General features: G+C 43.0%; 1 protein-coding gene across 1 annotated transcript in view; it reads left to right on the forward strand.

Moving 5' to 3' along the window:
* The window catches only part of IBTK (inhibitor of Bruton tyrosine kinase), a 1,862,448-nt gene that overhangs the window by 1,449,344 nt on the left and 400,724 nt on the right, over nucleotides 1-12,380 (forward strand). The window lies entirely within an intron of this gene.

The raw sequence follows: 12,380 nt of genomic DNA on the forward strand, positions 1-12,380 counted from the left end.
GCTATGGTATTCTACCCACTTGTTATGACTGCAGATGCATCCATGAAGGACATAGTACAGTTTTGTACCTACCATAAATGTAGATGTCCGAACTGGATAGCATCTGCAGTCAGGATTACCTCCCTCTGTGGTACTCCTAGGGTGTTTACCCTCCTAATAGCTAGCTGTTGGAGTCTTTTATGGTGTATTTGTTTGTATATATGTACATATATGCTTATTGTTGTGTTTACCTCTATCTATTTGGAAACATTGGCATCTATCCAAATTTTACCCTGCAAGAGGGCTACTGGCATCTGGGGCAAGAAACACTGAGGAAAATGGCGTCGGCTGATGCACCAACAGAGATGACGACAGGACAACCCACTATGCTATCCAGTACATTTATTTATGGTACAAAGCTGTACTTTACTTCCTATGCTAGGCAAAGATGCCTGGTTGGCAACTCTAGATTTAAGAGGCTTACCTGCATATCCCAATCAGGGAATCTTGCAGAAGATACCTCCTCATCAAAGCAGGGTTCTTGCATTACCAGTTCTCTGCACTGCCCTTTGGCTTATCTACTGCGCCCAGGGTCTTTACAAAGTGCCTGGCTCCAGTAATTGCATTTTGCAGGCAAAGAAATATTCATATATATCCATACCTCGACGATTGTCTAATTCAGGCAGAAACAAGGACATTCTTCTAAACCATCTGGCGTTTGTAAAAAGGGTTCTAACTTGTCTGGGGGTACACTATAAACAAAAATAAATCACAACTGGTACCCTCTCAAACAATTACATTCCTGGGTGCACGCTTGAATACAACTGCCCAGATGGCTTTCCTTGCACCAGAGAAGCAAAATTATTTGGTGACTTACTTCAAACAGGTGGCCACACAAACCCTGCTTCTGCAAGGCAAATACTGCAAGCCTTGGGGTTCATGGCTTCCTGCATTCTTCTAATTCCATATGCAAGACAGCATATGAGGAAACTTCAGTGGTACTTAAAAAAGTCTATGGAGTCAGCATTGTCACAGCCTGGAAACAATGATTCCTATCATACCTTGCCTGCAACTAGAGTTCCTATGGTGGGCAGAGGCCTGCCACCAAAACAAGGGACTGCCATTCACACCACCCCCTGTCACCCAAACCCTAACTACAGACGCATCAGAGTGTGCTTGGGGGGCTCATCTGGCAGGGAAGTGCATTCAGGGCAAATGGAGCCCAAATCAAATGCACCTTCATATCAATCAAAAAGAAATGCTAGCTGTACAGAATGTATTTATAAGTGTTAGTCGCATATCTTTGAATTTATTACTGCTCAATATCTGAGTTGTTAGGCATCTGCTACATACCTACGTAGAATCAATTGCATTACTGCTGAGTTAAGTACAAACTTGCAGTGTTAAAGATTGTACTGCATTTTATTTTTCTTTCTGTTTAATTGTTACATTGAATGCTGTGGTTTGCGTCTCTCTGTAGTTATTTATTTTTCTATTTAATTGTTTAATAGAATATTGTGATCTCTCTCTCTCTACAGTTAGTTTCCCGTCCTCCCTCCCTGTTCTTGTTCTGGTATTAATCTTGGTGGCTTTGGAATTGCCCACCCCTCCTCTAAATTTGTATTTGAACACTCCTCCTGGGTCTATCTCATTAGCTCACTCAACCGAGTACATTGACATCATATTTTGACTTCAGACACTCCTACCAGTCCCATCTTTTCAGCTCTATCCCAGCTCTATTCCAGTCTAGTGTCACTAGCTCATTCTACCTAATACAGAGAGAACATTTGTGAAGGGCAAGCCACTTAGGTCCTTAATTTTGAATCATGTCCTGTTTCTCCTTTCTCCCTTCCACTTTCCAAAAAAATGTCTCAGCTTGTTTCCTGCCTTTCCTGTAACTAGTCTAGTCCAGATACAGATTTGCTGTAACCAGGACTGTTTGTAAGCTTCTGAGCCCCCAAATACTTTCTGTGTTGGAGGGAAGCCTTCTAGCTTATCAGTGGGAGTGGTAAGCACTAGGTAGCCTATCTACCACAAGAGTGATTTCTGGCCCAGAAATTGTAGTTTATTGGCCGTTTGAGCAGCTTTTCCATCTCTTTCAACCTTCTGGTTTAAAAGCCCGCGTTTGCACTTGTTTCCCACCTTTCCTGTAACTAGTCTAGTCCAGATACAGATTTGCTGTATCCATGACTGCTTGTAAGTTTCTGAGTCCCCCCCCCAAGCCTTTCTGTGTTGGAGGGAAGCCTTCTAGCTTATCAGTGGGAGTGGTAAGCACTAGGTAGCCTATCTACCACAAGATCCAGGTACAGATTCTTAGTTTTAGCACTTGAATTTGCTTATTCGTGCTCAGCAATTGTTCAGAACTTGTTAGCACTAAATCAGCTACAAATTACTACAGCACTCAACCTTCCTCTAGAAGAAAACAGTTTTTGTACTTAGATGAATCTGGGCATCTTGGAGCAATGTAGCAATTGCCTCATGTACACAGACAACCCTCTCCTCCTGTCACCCAACACCACAAACTGTGAGAGATGAACTTATCTAGCCAAACTGGAGATAAATGTCTCTTCAAGACTGAAGTTGACAGTCAAGAGGAGAAGGTAAACACTTGCACCACACCACACTCATCACATAGTCCCACTAAACCTACATCACCAAAATCCACAGACAGAAACATAAAAAACGTTCCTGGAGGCTCTCAATAATAATCTGCTCAAGCAACAGAGACCTCCAAAGCAGAAATGCAAGCAACCTCCACCCCCCCCAACACAACCTAAATGACACATAGCCCACAGACTCAGTGCACCAATAAACCACAGCCCATAAGGCAAAACAACGTACCCAACACACTAGTCATAGGTGACTCTATAGTCAGGCACAATGATGTCCCACTCACCAGGCTAAACATGGAGAAGTTTACTGTCAGCTGCCTGTTGGGTGCCAGGATCCGCCACATAACCCACGTACTCAGGTCACTCCACAACAAGTACAAGTATGACTCTGTCATTGTCCATGTTGATGTGAACGACCTGAGACATACCTCCCTGGACAACATGAAAAGAGACATGGAAGAGCTGTCCATTCTTGTAGCCCAGGCAGGTATGACCCTAGCCCTGAGTAGCATCCTGCCATTGCCCAGAATGATACCGTAGTACAAGGACAAAATGATTGACTTCAGCAATTGGCTAAACTTCTGGTGTCATTCTAAGGGGATCCAGTATCTGTCTGCCTGGGATGACATGGTCGACAGACCACGATGCTTTGCCAGAGATGGCTGCACCTGTCGCGTCTGGGATTCCAGATACTGGCTAAGGGTCTTGCTGCCCCTACAATGCCTTTTTTAGGCAAGGTTCAAATGACAAATTCACCACCGTAACAGGAATAGGCAAGCAAAAACTGAGGGTAATGCTGCTCAGTGCTAGAAGTCTAAATCTCAAAATGCACTCACTTGAGGCACTCCTTAAAATGGCGAACATCGATATCTGTGCAGTGACTGAGACCTGTTCAAGGCTCTGGAGAGCACCCCTACATTACCAGGCTATAACTCATACCACACTTTTTGGCCATCTAACCTGGACCAGAACACCAAAGGCGGGGGTGTGTCCATATTCATTAAGGAATCCACACCTCCAGGCTAGTTACGCAGCATAATGCATCCGGGGATATCCATGTGCAACTAACTCTGGGCAAAACTGCAATCCAAATTGTAGCTTGCTACAAATCCCCTGCCATGCCCCAGAATTTCCACTCCTCTTTTCTTGATATACTGGAAAATATTACGGTTCAACCAAACACCCTAATAATGGGCGATTTCAACTACCCCACCATTAACTGGGAAAACTACTCATGTACCAACTCCTTTGCTCAACGCATTCTGGAAGTCATAAATTCCAATGCCCTGGATCAACTTATCCACACCCCCACCAGGGGCAACAATATCCTAGACCTAGTCAACTCCTCGTTGGTCAGATCCGACCATAAGCTATTCACCCTAGATGTCTGCATCCCACACCCACCTACCCACCATTTAGGAAACCACGGTAAAAAATTCAAAGCCAACTTCATGCTTCTTAAGACAGAAGTGGCAAACTTCATGACACCCATGCAGATGGACAATACAGTTACGACTGCTGAATCTTACACAAATGCACTCTATAAACTCACAAAGAGGATTACTGGCCTCATCTATAAGCACTTACACGAGTGCATAGATCGTGCTATCCCAAACAGAACCAAGATGCTATCCTCCAGAAAAAGATAGCCAATCTGGTGGTCCCCTGCCATAAACAAACTCTACAACAGAAGGAAGAAACTGTTTCAAAAGAGAGTAAAATCCCATGAGTTGAGGAGCTCCCTAGTCAGCCTCAGTAAGAAGCTGAGATCCCTTATAAGATCCTCCAAAGCTAGCTACGAAAATAAAATTGCCACTGATTCTAAGGGCAACCACAAAGCATTCTATAGCTATATCAAGAATATCAATGGCAACACCCAGATCTGCTCTGAGTTACAACACAATGGCTCGAAAATTACAGAACCAACTGATATTGCCAACATCTGGCAGATAGGTTCCTTGCTAACTTTACCCCCTCTCACCCCCTAAAGGGCCCATATCTATACAGGAATAATGCATAGTCCCTGTAATCACATCTATGCAGGTAAAAGCTGCACTCACTAAAACCAAAAACACTGCATCATAGGACCGGGCAACATCCCAGGCTGCGTTTTACATGAACTTCAGAACGAACTGACTCCCCACCTAAGCACCATGTTCAATCATAGTCTCACATCAAGCTTTGTGGCCACTGAATGGCACACAGCAACGTTATCCCACTCCACAAAGGGGGGGTCATCACTGATTCTGGGAACCATCGCTCTATTAGCCTGATGAGCCTGGTTTGCAAGGCCATGGAACGTATCATCATGGAACTCATAAACAAAGACATTGGTAAGCTCCAAATTCTGGACCCCACCCAGTTCGGGTTTGTGAAAGGCAGATCATGCCTCCTGAACCTGATCGACTTCTTTGAGGCAGTCACCAAAGCCGTAGATGAGGGTAAGGTGGTTCACACAGCCTATCTTGACCTTGCCAAGGCTTTCAACACCATCCCCCATTCTGGAATTATAGCCAAACTCGCTAAACTAGGTATAAATCCCTACATCACAAGATGGGTTGCCAGCTGGCTCACTGACAGAACCCACACTGTAAAAGTTGCAGACTCCAAATCTGACTTCAAACCAATGACAAGTGGAGTACCACACGGTTCAGTCCTGGGACCTCTCCTGTTTGGTATCTACTTCTCTGAAGTACAGGCTAACACAGAAGTCCTCTGGCTAATGAAGTTCGCAGATGACCAAACTAGGACCCATAGTCAAGTCCCCAGATGATGTGGACATCCTACAGAAGGGCCTCACTGAGACAGATGCCTGGTGTCAGAGGCATGGCCTCAAGCTCAATGCCAAAAAGTGCATTGTCATCCTCTTTGGTAAAAACTCTGTACCCATGAACTCCCACATAAACGGCAGTCTACTTAACGCCAAATGTGTGATGAGACTTTTGGACCCAGGTGGACAGTAGTCCCTCCTTTGATAATCACATCGCCACAGTAGTCAGTAAATCCTTCTATGTGCCACACCTCATCACAAAAGGGTTCTCATCCAGGAAAAAAGAGGTCATTGTTCTCCTCTACTCGGCACTCATTAGCCCCATTATAGAGTACAGTGCCCCTTTTAGAATGTACTACACAAGACATCTGCAGCAGCTGGAAAGGCCACAGAAGTACCTCACAAAGAGGATTACTGGCCTCAAACAGATGCCCTACACTGACCGTCTCAAAAAACTCCAGCTTTACTCTGTAGCATATCAGCTACTCCGAGGAGATCTCTGCCTAACATATAAAGCTATGTTAAATCCAGAGCTGCTGGACATGCTACACCTAAAGAAATCCCAATCCCTCCAAGCTGCACGCTCTAGGGACCTAAACCTTGTCACCACATTAAACAGGACATGCTGGAGGGATAGATTCCTGTCCCAGAAACTTCCTGTACTCTGGAACAAGCTACCCATCTATGTCCAGCAAAGTTCTTCAATAGCACTCTTCAAGAAAAATCTTGATGAGTGGATGGGAAATAGGAAATACACCCCGAGGATCACTTCTGTGGCCCTGCTCGACACTGGCACAGGAAATTAACTTTCTTGGGTGGCGTAAGCCAGGGAACCTTGTTGGCTAGGCTTACTTAGGCCCTTGGGCTGATAGCCTAGTACCTACATATGAAATAAGCACTGCTCACATCGCTTGTTATGTAGGCGAATCTGTTAAAATCCATAAAGGTAGAAGTACTAGTCTTATCCCCCTTCCATAAAATAAAAATGTCATCCAAGTAACGCAAGTAAATCTTAAAATTGAGAAAATACCTGTTTTTGAAAACAAAACAGAATTCCCAGTCAAGCATAACGATGTTAGCAAAAAGGGAGTTGCATGGAGACCCCATGACTACCCCTTCTCTTTGTAGTTAAATTGTACCATCATACATAATAAAAGTACAATTTTCAAAAGTTCCATGTACGTCTTAATCTTATCCTGCAATATCCCCCTTCTGGTAAGGTATTCAGAAAACCAAAGGACCCCGGTCTGGTGCGGAATCACCGTATAAAGGTGACTGACATCAACAGTGAGAAAGTTATTCTCATCAAACACCAGCCCATTCATTTTCTCAAAATATTACCAAGAATTATGGCAAATATGTGGTTCTTCTGCTACCAAGTGTTTCAGGTTGGTATCTCAAAACATTACACAGGCACTGTTGACTGAATGCCAACCATCAACAGTAGGACAAAAAGGAGAGTTGGAAATGTCCGTATGGATCTTCAGGATCTCAAATAATATGGGTACCGAGGGGGGGGGGGGCAATACTTAAGTAATTGAATTCTTCAATCAGAATCCTCCCTTTGATGAATAAGTCCTTAAGTCGAACCCTGATTTTATAATACTCCATATTCAAGTGTTTTTTTTTTACTTGCAACTTCATACATGTCCTCATTTAATAGGAAGACCATGCATTGCCTGTAATCATCACAAGCCATGATCACCAACCTACTGCCCTTATCAGAAGTCATCAATCTACCATTCTGGTTTTAATGAATTTTAGAAGCTCGATTTCATCCATTGACATATTTGAAACATTTTTACTGAATCTTCCTTTCAAGACATTATGAAAATCATATTCACATACTCTTTCAAAAAGAGCCAAGGTAGGATGTAGGGGGGTTAAAGTTGCTAGATGCCTGAAAAGGTTGCATCACTAATTCAACATTATTAAATTTAAAGAGCCAGATTTAGTTTGCGTAACTATAGTTTTAAATCAATCAGGGCCTCAGCTGTATTAGTTCTGTGTGATGGTAAAAACTTGGCTCCTTTTGAAAAATATTGGCAACATATTTGTCGAATGGGTTATTGGAGTCATTATACATATGAAAATCCCCCCATCATTCTTAATAATGCAAACATCATGTAGTTGTTCTGTTATAGTAATAAGGGGACTCATACTTTCTAATGCAAAATTCACCTCCTTCAACCCCGAGGCTATCTGTTCCATTGGTTGATCAGAGAGGGGCTATTCGAGTTACTTGTATGTCATTGGTTCAATCTTGGCGGTATGTTGCATTCTCCTGTGTCCCATTGGTTCAATTGAATTCTGTTCCTCAAAGGTTTGACTCACCACAAAGGAAAGCTCATACGATCTGCTACATCCTCAGACTGTTGTTGATTAGATGAAGTTACATTCCTTTCATAATTATAGGACAACTGATTGTTATCTTGGCCATCATAAGGGGAAGATTGCTCAGGGTTGCTTGTTATAAATCTTTTTTTCCCCCAGGTTTGAGATTCAGGGGGATCGGGATAGGCAGTCCCCAGCAGATATTCTGTCCTATTCCTTTCCAGTTTCTTCATCTTGGTGGGTCTAAGTTGCAAGAGCTGCTGCTCAATACTGGAAAAAATATCATGTTGCACCCTGCACTCCTCATACCTGAAATCATCTAGTAATATCATTGTTTAAACCTCTGAAGAAAATTGACCAATAAATTGGGAATTGTATTTAACCACCATATACTCACACCCATGTCTGTCAGAGTGTGATTTAATTCTTTATGGAGGGGTGAATTTCTCTCAACACCAGTGGGATGCTGCCAAAGTCTAAGACCTTTATGGACCCTTCTAAGATGAATATTTTCCAACAAATAAGCATTATCCAATTGGAGTTTCTTTTAACTTCAACAATTTATAGTCCAGTTCATCCAACTTATCATTTAGATTATCTTTACTTAGGGCCATTAAGTTTTGAAAAGAAAATTGTGTCTGAATATGTCAGTAGTCTGATACTTCAACAAACAAGGACTAGATCTTACATTTTGTCGAGAAGCTGTGAGAGTATGACAGTAGGCAGTCTCTTCCAGTGACTTTCTAATAGCAACGCACATTCTAGGGAAATCCAGTGTGATTACAGACAAACTAAGCAGGTCCATTCTGATGCTTCATGAGTGGTGTCTCAATGTCAATGTGATGGAGAGAATTTTCCATCAGTGGGACCAGCCATGCTGCAATTTATTTGCCTCTCCCCTCAACAACATGTGCAGCAGGTTCTTTGTCCTGATTCTCCCATAAAGGGCATTCACTGAGAGATGCTGTAGTTCATGATTGGTCCTCTGGTTTCCTGTATGTCTTTCTACCCTTACCACTAATTCCCAAGCTCCTTCAGAAAGCAGTTAATTTGAAGGGCACAATTATCCTTATTGCCACCTTTTGGCCTTGTCAGATTTGGTTTCCATTCCTGTGGCCTAATCTTCAACATCCACCCTGGATTTTGGATGCATTTCCAGACCTCCTGTGTCACGCAATAGACATGACTCATCCAGACATAACAGGTCTCAAATCGACCACATAGTTTCTCCAGTTCTGCTGATTGCTAGACAGCCCAGGCTCTCCTCCCTGGTCCGTCATATTTTGCTGTTTTCCCATACGGCTTCTACTAGAAAAACTTACGAGAGTAAATGGAAAATATTTCTGTTCTGGGCCCTCAGTAAAGATTTGGACCCTTTTTCAGCACTTGTACCCAGCAATCCTTGAATTTATGGCTTCATTCTTTAAAGGAGCTAGTTTTTCAACTATTCAACTGGCCACCATTTCTAATTTCCACATAGGTGAAAATAACTCTACATCAGCATCTTCTGAATTAGGTAAGGCCTTTCTCAAGGGACCGGTTTTGCTTAGACCTCCATTAAAAAGATCCTATTCCCCCTTGAGACTTCAGGCCTCAACTCAATCTCCCTTTGAGCTTTCAGCCAAGGCTGACCTAAAATTTTTATCTAGGAACACCAGTTTTTTGTGGCTATTACGTCAGCTAGAAGAGGATCTGATCTCTAGGCTCTGTCTTCAAAGCTTCCTTATCTAATTTTTCACAAAGACATGGTGTCATTGTGTACTAATCCATTCTTTTTACCTAAAGTACCTTCAGAGTCAAATATTAACTAGGTCAGTAATCTCCCAGTTTTATTTCTACATTTTTCAAACAAGGAGGAGTGCATGTTACACCAGTTGGATGTGCATAGACAGCTTTGTTTCTACATTCATGGAATCAAAGACTTTAGGAAGTCTAACCATTTATTTATTTTTCTCCTACCATGTTAGGCAGTCCAGTATCTAAAGTTGCATTCACCAAATGATTGACTTGATTGTATAACCTTTATCTGTAGTAAATTGGGATTATCTTTACCAAAACTTCCTAGAGCCCATTCCACAAGATCTGTGATGGTTGCATCAGCTTTTTGGTCTAGAACATCTTTAAATGATATTTGTGCAGCTGCGACTTGGTCTAATCCCCACACTTTCATGGCTCACTACAAGTTGCATTTGATTTCCAGGAATATATTGGCCTTTGGTTTAGCAGTGCTCTGGAATATCCTTTCATGATGGTCTCCCAAGGTTTCAGTAGCTGGAGACTGTGTCCCATCAGTTGAGGAATGAATGAAAATGACAACATCAGATAAAAAAGTCATGTACTCACATAACATTCCTTCTGTGTTGTCCATTTTCATTTTTCAACTCCCCACCCACCTACCCCCTCCTTTTTGCTTCTAGAGAGATCTAAGAGTTGTAATGGAGCCTCTGTTCCTTGTTTGAGCTTTAGCATCCCTTTTCTTTCTACCGCATGTATTTTCCGTAATAGGTTGTCCTTTTATATCTAGGGGCAATAAACTAGATCTGAGGTAGCTTAGGTTGGTGGGACATTATGGGTAAAGGGAGGAGCTTGAGAGTTCTAGGGTTTGACTGTCTGGTTGAAGTGGCAGAGTCAGATCAGAGTCTTGGATCCAATCCAATTAGTTGAGGAAGAATGAAAATTGACAACAGATGGAACGTTATGGCGAGTGCACAACTTTTTTATTCATGGAGTCCAGGAATCTCTGTGCCTGTAGATCTGAGACCATGTAGGATTCCCATTCTATAGAGATGCAGTTAAAATCTTCCATTAGTAGGATGTTTGGTTGGATGGCTTGTATGTGTCTCTAGAAGTGCCAAGTATGAGTTGTGAACTTCTTGGGACATAGAAAGTGACGTTTAGCTGGCCAGGATATGATATGGGATTTTGTCTACTGTGATCTGCACATGGAGGAACTCCAGCACATCATCCTGTTTCACCACCCTACAGTTATGCTTGTTATTGATGTATTTTGAGACTCCTCCAATGTTAGCCCTTGTGTGTGCAGTTAGTGGTCTGAAAGTGTGGAGGGCACTGAAACCTTGTATTGCTGGGGTGCTCTCTGCTGCTATAAACTGTTTCAATAACTGCACAGATGACTAGATTCTCAAGTTTGAGGAGGGTTTGGAGGGAGCGAAGTTTCTTATTTTGGCTCCTGACATTGAGCAGTAAAACTTTGAGGTTCATTTGAGTTGATTTTACGACATCAGTAAGTTTGTAAATTTGGCATTGCCTAAAAAAGGTGCTATGGGGGTGTATGAAGTTTTAAACGGTATTTGAGAGCCTAGAAGGGAAAGATGCAGACCGTCCTTGGCAAAGCAATGTGTCCATTAACCATGTCCTCCCAAGCTGACAAATGTTGAATCCCCATTACAGTGACATCAGTAAGACAACTAGTTTTTGAAATCTGTCATTTTTTGCTCATTTTGTGGCGTCTTCCTCAGCGATAGTAACATATACTGCTCATTGCTAGGCTCATACCAGCCTGAGACACATAGTCTGAAAGCTCCATAATCTCTGTTCATGTAGTCCAGGGAGGTACATCTCTGGCCATTCACACCTACGTGGACTGTGAAGGAATCATATTGGAATCTGTGGCATAATGACTTGAGTGTGTGCACGATTTAGTAGATCCTGGGGCCAGGTAAGCAACTAACAGTTATCTTCTCCTTGTTCAGCCTAGTTAGAGGTGCATCAGTATATCTTACAGTTGAGTTACTTATGGTGAGAGTCCTTTGAAGTGTGTTTGCTTGCCTTAGGCACTTAGTGTTTGGGGAGCCACTGACAGTGATAGTATGTTTGGTGTTAGATTTGCTTTTTTCTAAGTGCCTTTGGGCTTGCTGAGTCATAACTTTGACAAAAGGGTGGTCTAGATGATCTTTGTTTATGAAGCTTGCTTTTCATAGTATATGTTAATCTGTCTGCTGTGTGAGGTGGGTGATGTTCATCGTACATACAGCTGCAGTAATCACAGATGGGTTTTCTGCCGTCAGGCGGTCCCTCGGTTGGCCGAATTCCAAAGTCTTGGTCCGGCGTCGGTTGTCGTCGCTTTCTCTTCTGACGTCAGAGAGGCCAGAGTATATAAGACACAGCCGACGCCATGTTCTTCAGTCTTTTTTGCCGCGCGGTGCCCAAAGCAGAAGCAGTTCGCAAGTGCCGGTCGGCCAGCTCCTGAATTACAGAAATATTGGAAACCGAAGTCTTCATTAAAGCTAAGTACCCCGTTGGGGAAACTTTTCTTGCCTCAGACCGATGTCAGAAAAAGTTAATAATTGTATTTCTTGTGCAAAGCAAATACCGCATAAGGATTTCCATTCCCTCTGCATACCTTGTTTAGGCCCAGACCACGACGTCTCGGGCTGTCGCTTTTGTGCTACCTTCAATAAACGCACTATTAAGCGTCGGGTGGAGTTCGCCCAACACTATTTTGGTAAAGCCTTTGATTATAAAATGTCGTCTGACACTCAGATTACCGTTTTGTCCAAAAAACGCAAGGACAAGGACCGACACGCGAGGCCCGCGGTCCCCGCCGACACCACGCCAAAACAGGCTACACGTGGTCCGGTTCTCAGCGAGATGCCTTTGCAGTCCCTGACTACCGACGACACTCCTTTGGCGGTGTCCTCTGTACCCGAGACTGCTGGGACCTC

This window comes from Protopterus annectens, chromosome 1.part1 (assembly GCF_019279795.1).
Source record: "Protopterus annectens isolate FY-2018-M chromosome 1.part1, PAN1.0, whole genome shotgun sequence".
Lineage (NCBI taxonomy): Eukaryota > Metazoa > Chordata > Ceratodontiformes > Protopteridae > Protopterus > Protopterus annectens.